General features: G+C 42.4%; 1 non-coding gene and 2 pseudogenes across 1 annotated transcript; all 3 read left to right on the top strand.

Moving 5' to 3' along the window:
• The first annotated feature begins 12,133 nt into the window (after positions 1-12,133).
• LOC135569955 (5S ribosomal RNA) lies at positions 12,134-12,242 on the top strand (annotated as a pseudogene).
• A 231-nt stretch (positions 12,243-12,473) lies between these two features.
• On the top strand, positions 12,474-12,582 carry LOC135569956 (5S ribosomal RNA; annotated as a pseudogene).
• A 237-nt stretch (positions 12,583-12,819) lies between these two features.
• Positions 12,820-12,938, top strand: LOC135569929 (5S ribosomal RNA). Its single transcript, XR_010463351.1, has one exon. It is a non-coding gene; the product is annotated as a 5S ribosomal RNA (ribosomal RNA).
• The last annotated feature ends 188 nt before the right edge of the window (positions 12,939-13,126 follow it).

The following is a 13,126-nucleotide window of genomic DNA, read 5'->3' as shown; positions in this document are numbered from 1 at the left end:
CTTTATAATCTGAATTTAATAAACTAATTGGCCTATAATTCTCCAGTTTCAATTTGCTCCCCTTATTTTTATATAAAATCAGCCCTGTCACCATAGATTCTGAAATACTATTATTATCCTCCATATATTGATAAACTTCCAATAAAATAGGTGCTAAAAAACATTCATATATTTGATAAAACTCTGCAATTATCCCATCTACTCCAGGACTCTTATTTACTTGTAAACCATTAATCGCATCTTTAACTTCATTCACTGTTATCTTCCCATCACACATTTGTTTATCCTCTACATAAATTTGCACATCCACACTATCCAATATCTCCTTTACACACCCCTCATCCACCTCCCCTTTCTTAAATAAATCCTTATAAAAATTCTGCACTGTTTCTAATATCTCTACATAAACATTGACAACTTCACCCTTTACATTTTATATCTTTCTAATATACACTGCTCAAAAAAATAAAGGGAACACTAAAATAACACATCCTAGATCTGAATGAATGAAATATTCTTATTAAATACTTTTTCTTTACACAGTTGAATGTGCTGACAACAAATCACACAAACATTATCAAATGGAAATCAAATTTATCAACCCATGGAGTCGCACTCAAAATTAAAGTGGAAAACCATGACCTCCCTACAACGCCTGGGCATGCTCCTGATGAGATGGCGGATGGTCTCCTGAGGGATCTCCTCCCAGACCTGGACTAAAGCATCCGCCAAGTCCTGGACAGTCTGTGGTGCAACGTGGCGTTGGTGGATGGAGCGAGACATGATGTCCCAGATGTGCTCAATTGGATTCAGGTCTGGGGAACGGGCGGGCCAGTCCATAGCATCAATGCCTTCCTCTTGCAGGAACTGCTGACACACTCCAGCCACGTGAGGTCTAGCATTGTCTTGCATTAGGAGGAACCCAGGGCCAACCGCACCAGCATATGGTCTCACAAGGGGTCTGAGGATCTCATCTCGGTACCTAATGGCAGTCAGGCTACCTCTGGCGAGCACATGGAGGGCTGTGCGGCCCCCCAAAGAAATGCCACCCCACACCATGTCTGACCCACCGCCAAACCGGTCATGCTGGAGGATGTTGCAGGCAGCAGAACATTCTCCACGGCGTCTCCAGACTCTGTCACGTCTGTCACATGTGCTCAGTGTGAACCTGCTTTCATCTGTGAAGAGCACAGGGCGCCAGTGGCGAATTTGCCAATCTTGGTGTTCTCTGGCAAATGCCAACGTCCTGCACGGTGTTGGGCTGTAAGCACAACCCCCACCTGTGGACGTCGGGCCCTCATACCACCCTCATGGAGTCTGTTTCTGACCGTTTGAGCAGACACATGCACATTTGTGGCCTGCTGGAGGTCATTTTGCAGGGCTCTGGCAGTGCTCCTCCTGCTCCTCCTTGCACAAAGGCGGAGGTAGCGGTCCTGCTGCTGGGTTGTTGCCCTCCACGTCTCCTGATGTACTGGCCTGTCTCCTGGTAGCGCCTCCATGCTCTGGACACTACGCTGACAGACACAGCAAACCTTCTTGCCACATCTCGCATTGATGTGCCATCCTGGATGAGCTGCATTACCTGAGCCACTTGTGTGGGTTATAGACTCCGTCTCATGCTACCACTAGAGCGAAAGCACCGCCAGCATTCAAAAGTGACCAAAACATCAGCCAGGAAGCATAGGAACTGAGAAGTGGTCTGTGGTCACCACCTGCAGAACCACTCCTTTATTGGGGGTGTCTTGCTAATTGCCTATAATTTCCACCTGTTGTCAATTCCATTTGCACAACAGCATGTGAAATGTATTGTCAATCAGTGTTGCTTCCTAAGTTGACAGTTTGATTTCACAGAAGTGTGATTGACTTGGAGTTTCATTGTGTTGTTTGTGTTCCCTTTATTTTTTTGAGCAGGGAATGTTCTCTCTGTTTATTCTTCTCTAATCCAAGAAAAAACAAAGTGCATTTCTTCCCCTCAAAAATACTTTGCTTTACTTCTTATAAAAGCCCCCTTACACTTATCTATTTCATATTTACTAAATTTTTCTTTCAACTCTAAAAACATTTCTATATTATAATTAGGTTCACTGTCACACTTCCCATTTCTTCTTCCAATTTAGCTCTCAACTAATTTTCTTTTCTTTTCATCCTAACCCTCTTTTTCCTTGCATATCTTATACTAAAAACGTTTATTTTTTCCTTAACCTTGTTCCACCATAAACACTTATCATTCTCTTTCTGCTTGTCCTCCATTTCACATGCTATCAAAGATTTAAGTTGTTTCCCATATTCCTCATCTTCTAAATACCCTGCATTCATACACCATATTCCACCCCCTGCTCTTTCCTTATCTAAGCCCACTGAAAATGTTAAACCTGCATGAGCACTAAAAGTTGCAAAACATACATAATATCCTTCATAAAATTCCTTCAACCGTCTTTTACTAAAACCAGATCTATCCTTGTTTGTTTCAAATCCCCTAAAACCACCTGCCTTCTAGAAAATTCTCTTTTGTCTGGATTTTCCTCTCCACATATCAATCATCACTTTTTCACCTCCACCGCCGCTTTCCTCTTCCTGTAGCCTCCCTTGTTCTATCAATATTTTCCATGTCAACTGAATCCGAAATTGACTCTAAATCCATCTCATCCAACCAACTCAAAATCTTCTTTCCTGTGCCCATTTGTGTCTCCTGTATCGTTGTCAGCATCCCACTCCCCTCCACTTCACCTCCTTCCGAGGCACCCACATCGCTCGAGGTCCCCCAAAGTCTGTGAGTCCCCAGTTCCTCCACCCAGCCCACTCCCCCTCCTCCTGAAAACTCCCTCTTCTTATTTCTGAATCCATACTGCTCCCTATTTTTAATTTGTCTTCTGTTTCATCTTCTCCCTTCCACCCTCCACCACGTCCTCTCTTCCATCTTCTTCTCCTTCTTGTGGTGATACAATTGCTTCCTCAAAAGTTCCTGTTAGAGGAAATTATAGTTTAGATGATCAATTATGTATACATTAATGATTAGAACCATTTATGCTAATACTATTATGTTATGATTTGAAAAGTATGGGTTTTTAGTTGAACTGTTACTGAAAATGTAAGCAGAAATGAATTGTGTCTGTGTCTCCTGGGAAAGTTTAAGAAGGAGGGTTAAGATAAGAATGTTTTGGTTGGATTCCATTATTGGAGAGAAGTATATCCTTTAGACAGGTTGGAATGTAGTTTATGAGGGGAGTGAAACTATCTCCAGGACCAAATACTACGCCATTGTAAGGCTGGGAGAGGGTGTGAAACTGATGACGTCATTTTATGTTCACTTTCTTTATAATGTAATGTTCTTTGTATTTTGGGTCGGTACTCTCTGGAATTAAACGCTCTTACCTGGCTTTTAAGACTGGTCTCAATCTATTTCATGCATAATTAATGAACTTACAATTCATTAATGAATTTAGAAATGAGTGCTAATTGGTTTTGGCAATTAAAGCATAGAGGAATCTAAAATTCCTCTATCAGTTCCTGACTCCCCTCTTCAGCCAAAACCTCTCCACAGTTGCACTCCTCTAGTCTCTTTCAGCATCCACCACAAAAAGACCTTGCCCTTCCCTCCAACACATTCCCTCACATAATGACCCTGTTAACCACACTTGAAACATTTAAACTCAGGGCAGTCCTTGACTATGTGCCCAGACTGGATACACCGTCGACAAACCCTGACCTGCTTATCGTGTATTACTCGGAAATACTCTCCTCCCTCCAGTGTCTCAAATTATGTCGAAAATGGCAACGATTGTACTGTTTCAGTGAATTTTACTTTACAGATTCTCGTCCCGTCCACGATCTCTGTACCTGGCCAAACTCTCCTCCTTATTTCTGAGACAGCAGTTACACCCCAGCTACTCAGCTTATCCAGTATGACTTTGTCTTCGATGTATAACGGAAGATTCATGAAAGATACAACTAGCTCATTGGCAATCATATCTCTCGCCATGATCCTTGTATCTGTAATCATTAAACCATCCATTAACCAATCCTTTCCTTTTCCATTTCGCATTGTAATTTCGTACTTTCTTTCTCCTTTCATTCTACATCCCACCACCTCCCCACACACCTCTTTAATCGAACGTAGTAACTCCATTGTTGTAACTTTATCTTCTCCCATCAACTCCACTGCCACCGTAAATTCTTTGCCATATTTCAGTCCTCCTTCATCTCCATGTTTCTTCCGTTGAGAATATTCTTTGTCCTTGTCCATTCCACTAGTCATTGCCATGTTGTCCGTCATAGTAAACAAAAATGAGAACAAAAACTCTCCCCCAAGCAGCAAAACTGCAAAGGGGGAAAAAAACGAGGCAAACTTAAACTTGTTCAAATGCAAAAATCAAAATGATACTTCAAAAAACGTTGAAAATAACCAAAAAAGCTCTCAAGCAAACACTCTCAAGCAAACAAACACTCACTCACGACTTAATCACAAACACCTGTCTCACTTTCCAAACAGGAAATGCTCACTCAGGCCGGTATGGCCGTAAACAAGAAATTATCTCTTGGTGCACTATATAAAGTCAAAGTGAGTCTGATTAACATATGTTGCAGTTTCACCATTTAGATAAGCATCTTTGTGTCACTCAAAAAGTGGAAGAAATTGCATATAATGTAGCAATCACGTTGGATGAAATACAAACTAACCTTGATTACTTATTTCAAAGTGAGGGCATCTGTATTTGTTCTTTCTTTATGCTCTGGCTTCAAGGAAACTTTCCACAGCTTTGTTTGTGGGCCTCAATGGTGTGTGCTACGCTGCTCCTCTGAAAGTAAGTAATGTCTTGCTTTTTCATCTGACATTTTGACATCAGTGTTACATGAGAGTTTCTTGTCATTGTTACATGACAGTAGGTTGTCCTAAGACAAGGCTGCATGAAGTGTGAACTGCAGCTTTCTTGGATCCACAAAAAAATGTGTTTTTGGGGAATGCGGGCATCGATCCCACTACCTATAGCATGCTAAGCAAACACAATACCAATTGATCAAATTCCCCAGCTGTTTGGAATTGCCACAAGGAGCAACCAAGAGGGTCCAGTCTTGTCAGGCTATGCTGTTGGTGGACTTGTTAGTTTGCGCTCCAGCACTTGCAGAGGCTCGGTGCATCTCAACAATTGTGCTCTGTATCCAGCGGCCGATTAGCTCAGTTGGTTAGAGTGTGTGATACGCTGCTCTCTGAAAGTAAGTAATGTCTTTCTTTTTCATCTGACATTGTGACATCAGTGTTACATGAGAGTGTCTTGTCATTGTTTACATGACAGTAGGTTGTCGTAAGACAAGGCTGCATGAAGTGTGATTTGGAGTTTTCTTGGATCCATAAAACAATGTGCTTTTGGAGAATGTGGGCATCGATCCCACTACCTCACGCGTGCAAAGCATTTGAGCTAATTCACCAGCCGTTTGGAATTTCCGCAAGAAGCAACCAAGAGGGTCCAGTCTTGTCAGGCTATGCTGTTGGTGGACTTACATTTACATTTACATTACAGCATTTGCAGAGCTCTTATCCAGAGCGACTTACAAATTTCAACATGACCTCCAGTGAACAAGTGCATCTAAAAATGAGAGGGATTAGCTCCAGTTGGTTAAAGAGGTGGGGAGGTGTCCGGAAGGTGGTGATTGCTCCGCTGTCCTGGCGTCGTGGAGTTTGTTCCACCATTGGGGGCCAGATTATGAACAGTTTTGACTGGGCTGTCAAACTTCCTCAGTGGTAGGGAGGGAGCAGGCCAGGTGAATGAAAGTGCCCTTGTTTGGGTGTAGGGCCTGACAGAAGAAGATGAGGTGTTTCACATCCGTAGGCAAGCACCATGGTCTTGTAGCGGATGCGAGCTTCAACTGGAAGCCAGTGGAGGGAGCGGAGGAGCTGAAGGTCTGAGAGGTCCCTGGGAAGGTTGAACACCAGACGGGTTTGCGGCATCTGGATGAGTTCTTTCTTTAATGGCACAGGCAGGGAGCCCAGGAAAGCTGCAGTTCCAGACGGGAGATTTGTTTGTGCGGCTTCCTGTGAGGCAGGGTCGTACTCTGCGGATGTTGTAGAGCTCTGAACGGGCCACCGTGATGTTAGTAAGGGTGTGGTCTCACGCCAAGGTTTTTCATCTGACATGGAGTTTGACGTGATGGCAGATGTGGAACGGGCAGTCCAGCTCCGTCTTGCCGAGGTTCAGCTTGAGGTGGTGATCCGTCATCCACACGGATATGTCTGCCAGACATGCAGAGATGCGATTCGCCACCTGGTCATTGTCAGGGGGAAAGGAGAAGATTAATTGTGTGTGTCTGCATAGCAATGAAGGCTGACCATGAGGTTATGACAGAGCCAAGTGACTTGGTGTATGGATAGGAGAGGGCCTAGAACAGAAACCAGTGGTGCATTTTGGAGGAATTCTCGCCACGCCACCTGGTAGGAGCGATCCCACTACCAATCCATTTGACTTGTTTGTTGCGTGCCAGCACTTGCAAACACATTTCAACAATTGATCAAAATTGCCGGTTAGCTCAGTTGGTTAGAGTTGTGCTAATAACGCCAAGGTCATGGGTTCGATCCCCATACTGGCTATCCAGTCTTTCAGTGTCAAAATTATGAGTTGGTGGACTTGTCAAGGTGCCACAGAAGAAGATGAGTGATTATCAGAAATAGCTCAGTTGGGAGAGCATCTGAAGATCAAGGTCCCTGTGCTCTGTATTTGTTCTTTCTTTATGCTCTGGCTTCAAGGAAACTTTCCACAGCTTTGTTTGTGGGCCTCAATGGTGTGTGCTACGCTGCTCTCTGAAAGTAAGTAATGTCTTTCTTTTTCATCTGACATTGTGACATCAGTGTTACATGAGAGTTTCTTGTCATTGTTACATGACAGTTTCTTGTCATTGTTTACATACCTTAAGGGAAGATTTCGGCAGTTGCTGTATGGTTAGTGAGAAAGTCCATATTGCAAATGTACGGTCCCTTACTAGACGTCCGAAATCGTTTGTAAAATTCGCGGACGGCGTCGGGCCGAGCGGCAGGGCCGGACCTACCAGGAAGTCATCAAATGAACTTTGTCGGACATTCGGTTTCCGTTTTACAAAAATAATACGATTTTGGTCATTTTTCCGCTGTCCCGGAAATTCCCACAAGAGGGCATAAGCAATCATATTGCTATTGGACAAAACATAACGATTCACGACGGGGCCTTATCTCGAAAACTGAAAATATTTCGAAGCCGAAACTCGGTGAGCGTAGGGGCGGCATAATGGGCAGTTGGCCCCGAACAAGATGGCGTCTAGGCCTCAACGGTTTTTGAGTTATGGCCATTTATCTGGGATTAAAGGTCCAAAATGAAAATAGAGAAATTATTTTTCCACTTCACGTCAAAGTCAAGGAGCCTCCGGTGTCAATAAAAAAAGAACCAGCCATTTATCTATCGTCATTTAAGAGAAATCGTACAACGACAGATTGGTGATGTTCACGGATAGGTGTTTTTTTTTCTTCAACGGTTACAGATCCAGTGGCAGGGTGTTCTTACGAATCTTTTTAAAGTGTGCTGCGGAGCTCTGCGAGATTTCTGTGATTTTCTGTGATTTTCTGAAATAACACACACTCACTAAACCCTCCGTAAATAACTCAGTTCTTAACGTAAAGACTTAAAACTCAGGATTCTGTAAAGGCATACCCCAATCATGATATGAGTTTATTTATAGCTTCCTGTGCCAACCGGAAGTGCCTTAAATGGTGTCACAGTGGCAGTTTCCAAGGGTTAAAAGGTCAGATCTTTCAAAACTTCATATGTGTGATTAGGCAACCCCATAAACTGTAAGTCAGTCATTTCTCCCAACAGATGTCAAAGAAAAGCTCTCTCTCACACACACACACATAAACACACACACAGCAAGGATGGAGTGACAAAGTGCGGTGCTTAAAGACACACAAAGCCTAAAATGGCATTTACATATTCTCTAGGCCGTGCCGAGTTCAACAAGATGCCCCGCTTGACCGCAGCTCGCTCGGTCTAAGCACAGCGACCATTAGAAAAGTAGGCCCAAAATGAAGGCTGGCCCTCAATGTCATTTGCTTTTGGGTGACAGTGAGAGAACCGTTAAGGTGAGAAGCACAAATCGACCTCAGGAACGTACCTGAGGTCCTCCCGATCTGTGCAAGCCTAACCTTGACCGTGTGGCATTAACCCTTACCAGTTAAAAGAAGGTGTTTACATCAAACAGTTTGCATTGACTTCTCTCCCCATAGGAATACATTGCCTGCACCTCTAAATTCAACCTGAAGCCTATGTGGGTTATGAATGCCTTATGAACCTGTCTTCTATGACAGTCCATCAGACCACTATGAGGTCTACCTGTGTCGATTCTAAGCTTCCTGGAGCAACCGGAAGTGGTTAAATTGACCCAAAAGGTGTTTTGATGTACATAACCTTCAAAGGTGAAAATGACTACATTTAACCCTGTGTAGATCGTAGATCAGTCAATTCTTAACTTAAAGACTTAAAACTCAGGGTTCTGTAAGTGTCTATGTCAATCAAGACATGTGTTTACTTATAACTTCCTGTGCCAACCGGAAGTGCCTTTAATTGGGTCACACTGTCTGTTTTGAAGGGTTAGAAAAGTCACATCTCTTCAAAACTTCATATGTGTGACTAGGTAACCTTCCTAAACTGTAAATCAGTCATTTCTCCCAGCAGATGTCAAAGAAAAGCTCTCACACACACACACAGCAAGGATGGAGTGATAAAGTGCGGTGCTCAAAGACACAGAGAGCAGGCAATGGCATAAACATAATCTCTAGGCCGTGCCGAGTTCAACGAGATATCCCGCTTGACCGTAGCTCGCTCGGTCTAAGCGCAGCGACCATTAGAAAAGTAGGCCCAAAATGAAGCCTGCCCCACAACGTAATTTGCTTTTGGGTGACAGTGAGAGAACCGTTAGGGTGAGAAGCACAATTTGACCTCAGGTACGTTCCTAAGGTCCTCCCGATCCGCGCAAGCCTAACCTTGACCGTGTGGCATTAACCCTTAATAGTTAAAAGAAGGTGTTTACTTCAAAGAGTTTGCATTGACTTCTCTCCCCATAGGAATACATTGCCTGCACCCCTAAATTCAACCTGAAGCCTATGTGGGTTATGAATGTCGTATGAACCTGTCTTCGATGACAGTCCATCAGGCCACTACGAGGTCTACCTGTGTTGATTCTAAGCTTCCTGGACCAACCGGAAGTGGTTAAAATCACCCTAAAAGTGTTTATCCATACCCTGCCTGCAGTTTGATAGACAGTGCATTCAACCCTGTGTAAATCAGTCAATTCTTAACGTAAGGACTTAAAACTCAGGAATCTGTAAAAGCATACCCCAATGAGGATATGTGTTGATTTACAGCTTCCTGTGCCAACCGGAAGTGCCATAATTGGTGTCTCTTGGGCTGTTTCGAGTGGTTAAAAAAGTCAGATCTTTCCAAAACTTCATATATGTGATTAGGCAACCCCCATGAACTATAAATCAGTCATTTTTCCCATAAAATTTCAAAGGAAAACTAAATCACACACACAGACAGCTTGGAAGTAGGGACCCATTGGGGTGCGTAGAGACATACACTGCCTGCATTAGTAAACCTTGTTGGAACTTTTAAAGAACCGTCGGACCTAGAGTTCCGAAACTTTAGAATCCTGTTCTAGACCTCCGGTCGATAGTGCGTGGTGAGTTACGTGGCTCTAGACGGTTCTCGGACCGAGAAACAGCTTCGTACATTTGCAATGACTTCAATTCATTTTTGCATCATGAAAATGGCGACATTTAGAAATGTCCCAGAGTCGCAAGACTAGGTGCATTGCGACCGTCTCGGCCCATATAGACAGACCCCAACGTTTCTGTCCGATAGCTCATTTAAGGACCCCGTAGCAAGTCATGGAAAAAAAGTGGATTTTCAGCACCAATTAGGGTTTTGCTCGGACACCAAATGACCGATCGAGCCGAAACTTGGGATTCGGGGTCGCCTCAGCTAGGCCTACACATAACATAAGAAATGGACCCGCAGCTAGAACGTAACTACGTGTTTTATGTTTTTTTATGGTTTGAACCGAAGGCGTTGTGAATTTTGGGCCAGCTCTGAAGTATGTGATAGTTGGCTACTAAACGAGTTGGAAAAAGTGGGTTTGGTGTCAGTTTGTATCAGTTTGGTGTCAGAATGATATCTAATTGACTGATGGACGATGACTTGCTGGTGACTCTTGTCCATTTGCAATATGTTTAAACAGTGAGGTACCATCACCAAAAGTGACATTCTGAAATCAACCCTAACGAGCCATTGAGATGAACCAGAATCACTGCCCAGCCATCCCGAGTTCATCGGGCCAGTCAATTTCACATTCCTGCAGGATTTTTATAGCAGGACAGTACCTGCCCATAGTACCTGCCCATTGAACCATATTGCAAATGCACAGTGACTTTGCAAAAGTGAGAAAACATAAACAAATGGACATGATGAAATCAACACAATGAGTGATGGAAAGGTACAACTCTCACTGCTCGGCCATCCTGTGTTCATCAGGCCAGTCAATTTTGCATTTTTGAGCATGTCAAATTTCACATGGTAAATGCCCATTGAACCATATTGCAAATGCACGTGCAATATGATTGTATAGTGAAAAACATCACCAAATGGACATGATGAAATCAACACAACGAGTGATGGAAAGGAACAACTATCACTGCCCGGCCATCCTGTGTTCCCATAGCGGGCATTAATATCAGAATGACCGGTAAATTCATTTACAACCATATTTTTATTTTTGGGTTACCAGGTGCCTATTTTCAATCACCAGTTGCACAACAATGCGTATCCATCAGAATATTTTAAACAGTCCATAAAGCACTCAGGACGGCCCCCAAAGATAGAGGGCCGTAGTAGGGTACTCCCATAGCGGGCATGGACAATAGGAGTCCTGGTAAATGCATTTACAACCATATTTTTATATTTGGGTTACCAGTTGCACAACAATGCACGTGCATTTGGAATATGATTGTATAGTGAAAAAACATCACCAAATGGACATGATGAAATCAACACAACGAGTGATGGAAAGGAACAACTATTACTGCCAGGCCATCCTGTGTTCATCAGGCCAGTCAATTTTGCATTTCTGCAGGATTTTCGAGCATGTCAAATTTCTTATGGCATTTGGCCCCCAAAAAAGTGACTTTTGACTTTGACTTTTGACTTCCTATGAAATCATATTGTAAATGGACAAATCATATTCCTTATGCACAAGTTAAATTAAAAAAAAAATATGATAATAAAATACAACTAAAGAATGTTGATACAGTTCTTATACGTGTGTAATCGACACAAAATTTGAAAGAATTTCGAAAAACGGTCCAGAAAGCACTTTTTTAAGGGTGTGTGAAGTTTTTTACAAAATTTTGACATTTTTGACTTTTGACTTTTGACTTCCTATGAAATCATATTGAAAATGAACAAAACATATTACTTATGCGCATGTAAAAAATTAAAAAAATTATGATAATAAAATTGGACAAAAGTATATTCATACAGTTCTTACACATGTGTAATTGACAAAAAATCGAAAGAATTTCGAAAAACGGTCCAGAAAGCACTTTTTTAAGGGGTGATAAGTTTTTGACAAAAAAATCATTTTTTCAAAATGTTGCTTTTGGACGTTGACTTGGGTTACATTTCCAATATGAAAAACCAAGGTGGAGCGGATTCGCCACCTGTTGGATTTTTAAAGTGTTACAACTGGCAATTGCAATATGGCATTTGCAATACACTTTGCATGAATCAACGCCGAATTGGGTGGTATTGGACAATGTGTATATGGTTTGTCCGATGCCAATGACTTCCCATTCATTTTTGTCCAATACAGGGGGTAATTCCCTTACCTACAGTATTCCCCAACTTGTCTTTGGCTGAAATATGTGCCCTCGCTTTGAAATAAGTAAGCAAGGTTAGTTTGTATTTCATCCAACAATCTGTGCTACAAATTATGGCTACAGTATATGCAATTTTTTCCACATTTTGAGTGACACAAAGATTCTTATCTAAATGGTGAAAATGCAACAGCTGTTAATCAGACTCACTTTGACTTTATATAGTGCACCAAGAGATAGTTTCTCGCATACAGCCACACTGTCCTGAGTACGCCTGATCTCAGAAGCTAAGCAGGGTCGGTACTGGTTAGTACTTGGATGGGAGACCGCCTGGGAATACCAGGTGCTGTATGCATTTTGTCAACTCTTTGTCCGTTTTTTCCCACAAGGCTGAAATATGTGCCCTCGCTTTGAAATAAGTAAGCAAGGTTAGTTTGTATTTCATCCAACAATCTGTGCTACAAATTATGGCTACAGTATATGCAATTTTGAGTGACACAAAGATTCTTATCTAAATGGTGAAAATGCAACAGCTGTTAATCAGACTCACTTTGACTTTATATAGTGCACCAAGAGATAGTTTCTCGCTTACAGCCACACTGTCCTGAGTACGCCTGATCTCAGAAGCTAAGCAGGGTCGGTACTGGTTAGTACTTGGATGGGAGACCGCCTGGGAATACCAGGTGCTGTATGCATTTTGTCAACTCTTTGTCCGTTTTTTTTTTTTCCCACAAGGCTGAAATATGTGCCCTCGCTTTGAAATAAGTAAGCAAGGTTAGTTTGTATTTCATCCAACAATCTGTGCTACAAATTATGGCTACAGTATATGCAATTTTGAGTGACACAAAGATTCTTATCTAAATGGTGAAAATGCAACAGCTGTTAATCAGACTCACTTTGACTTTATATAGTGCACCAAGAGATCATTTCTCGCTTACGGCCACACTGTCCTGAGTACGCCTGATCTCGTCTGATCTCGGAAGCTAAGCAGGGTCAGGCTTGGTTAGTACTTGGATGGGAGACCGCCTGGGAATACCAGGTGCTGTAAGCATTTTGTCAACTCTTTGTCCGTTTTTTCCCACAAGGCTGAAATATGTGCCCTCGCTTTGAAATAAGTAAGCAAGGTTAGTTTGTATTTCATCCAACAATCTGTGCTACAAATTATGGCTACAGTATATGCAATTTTGAGTGACACAAAGATTCTTATCTAAATGGTGAAAATGCAACAGCTGTTAATCA

This window comes from Oncorhynchus nerka, unplaced genomic scaffold, assembly GCF_034236695.1.
Source record: "Oncorhynchus nerka isolate Pitt River unplaced genomic scaffold, Oner_Uvic_2.0 unplaced_scaffold_1153, whole genome shotgun sequence".
Classification (NCBI taxonomy): Eukaryota; Metazoa; Chordata; class Actinopteri; order Salmoniformes; family Salmonidae; genus Oncorhynchus; species Oncorhynchus nerka.
This window is presented reverse-complemented; position numbering and strand designations above follow the sequence as displayed.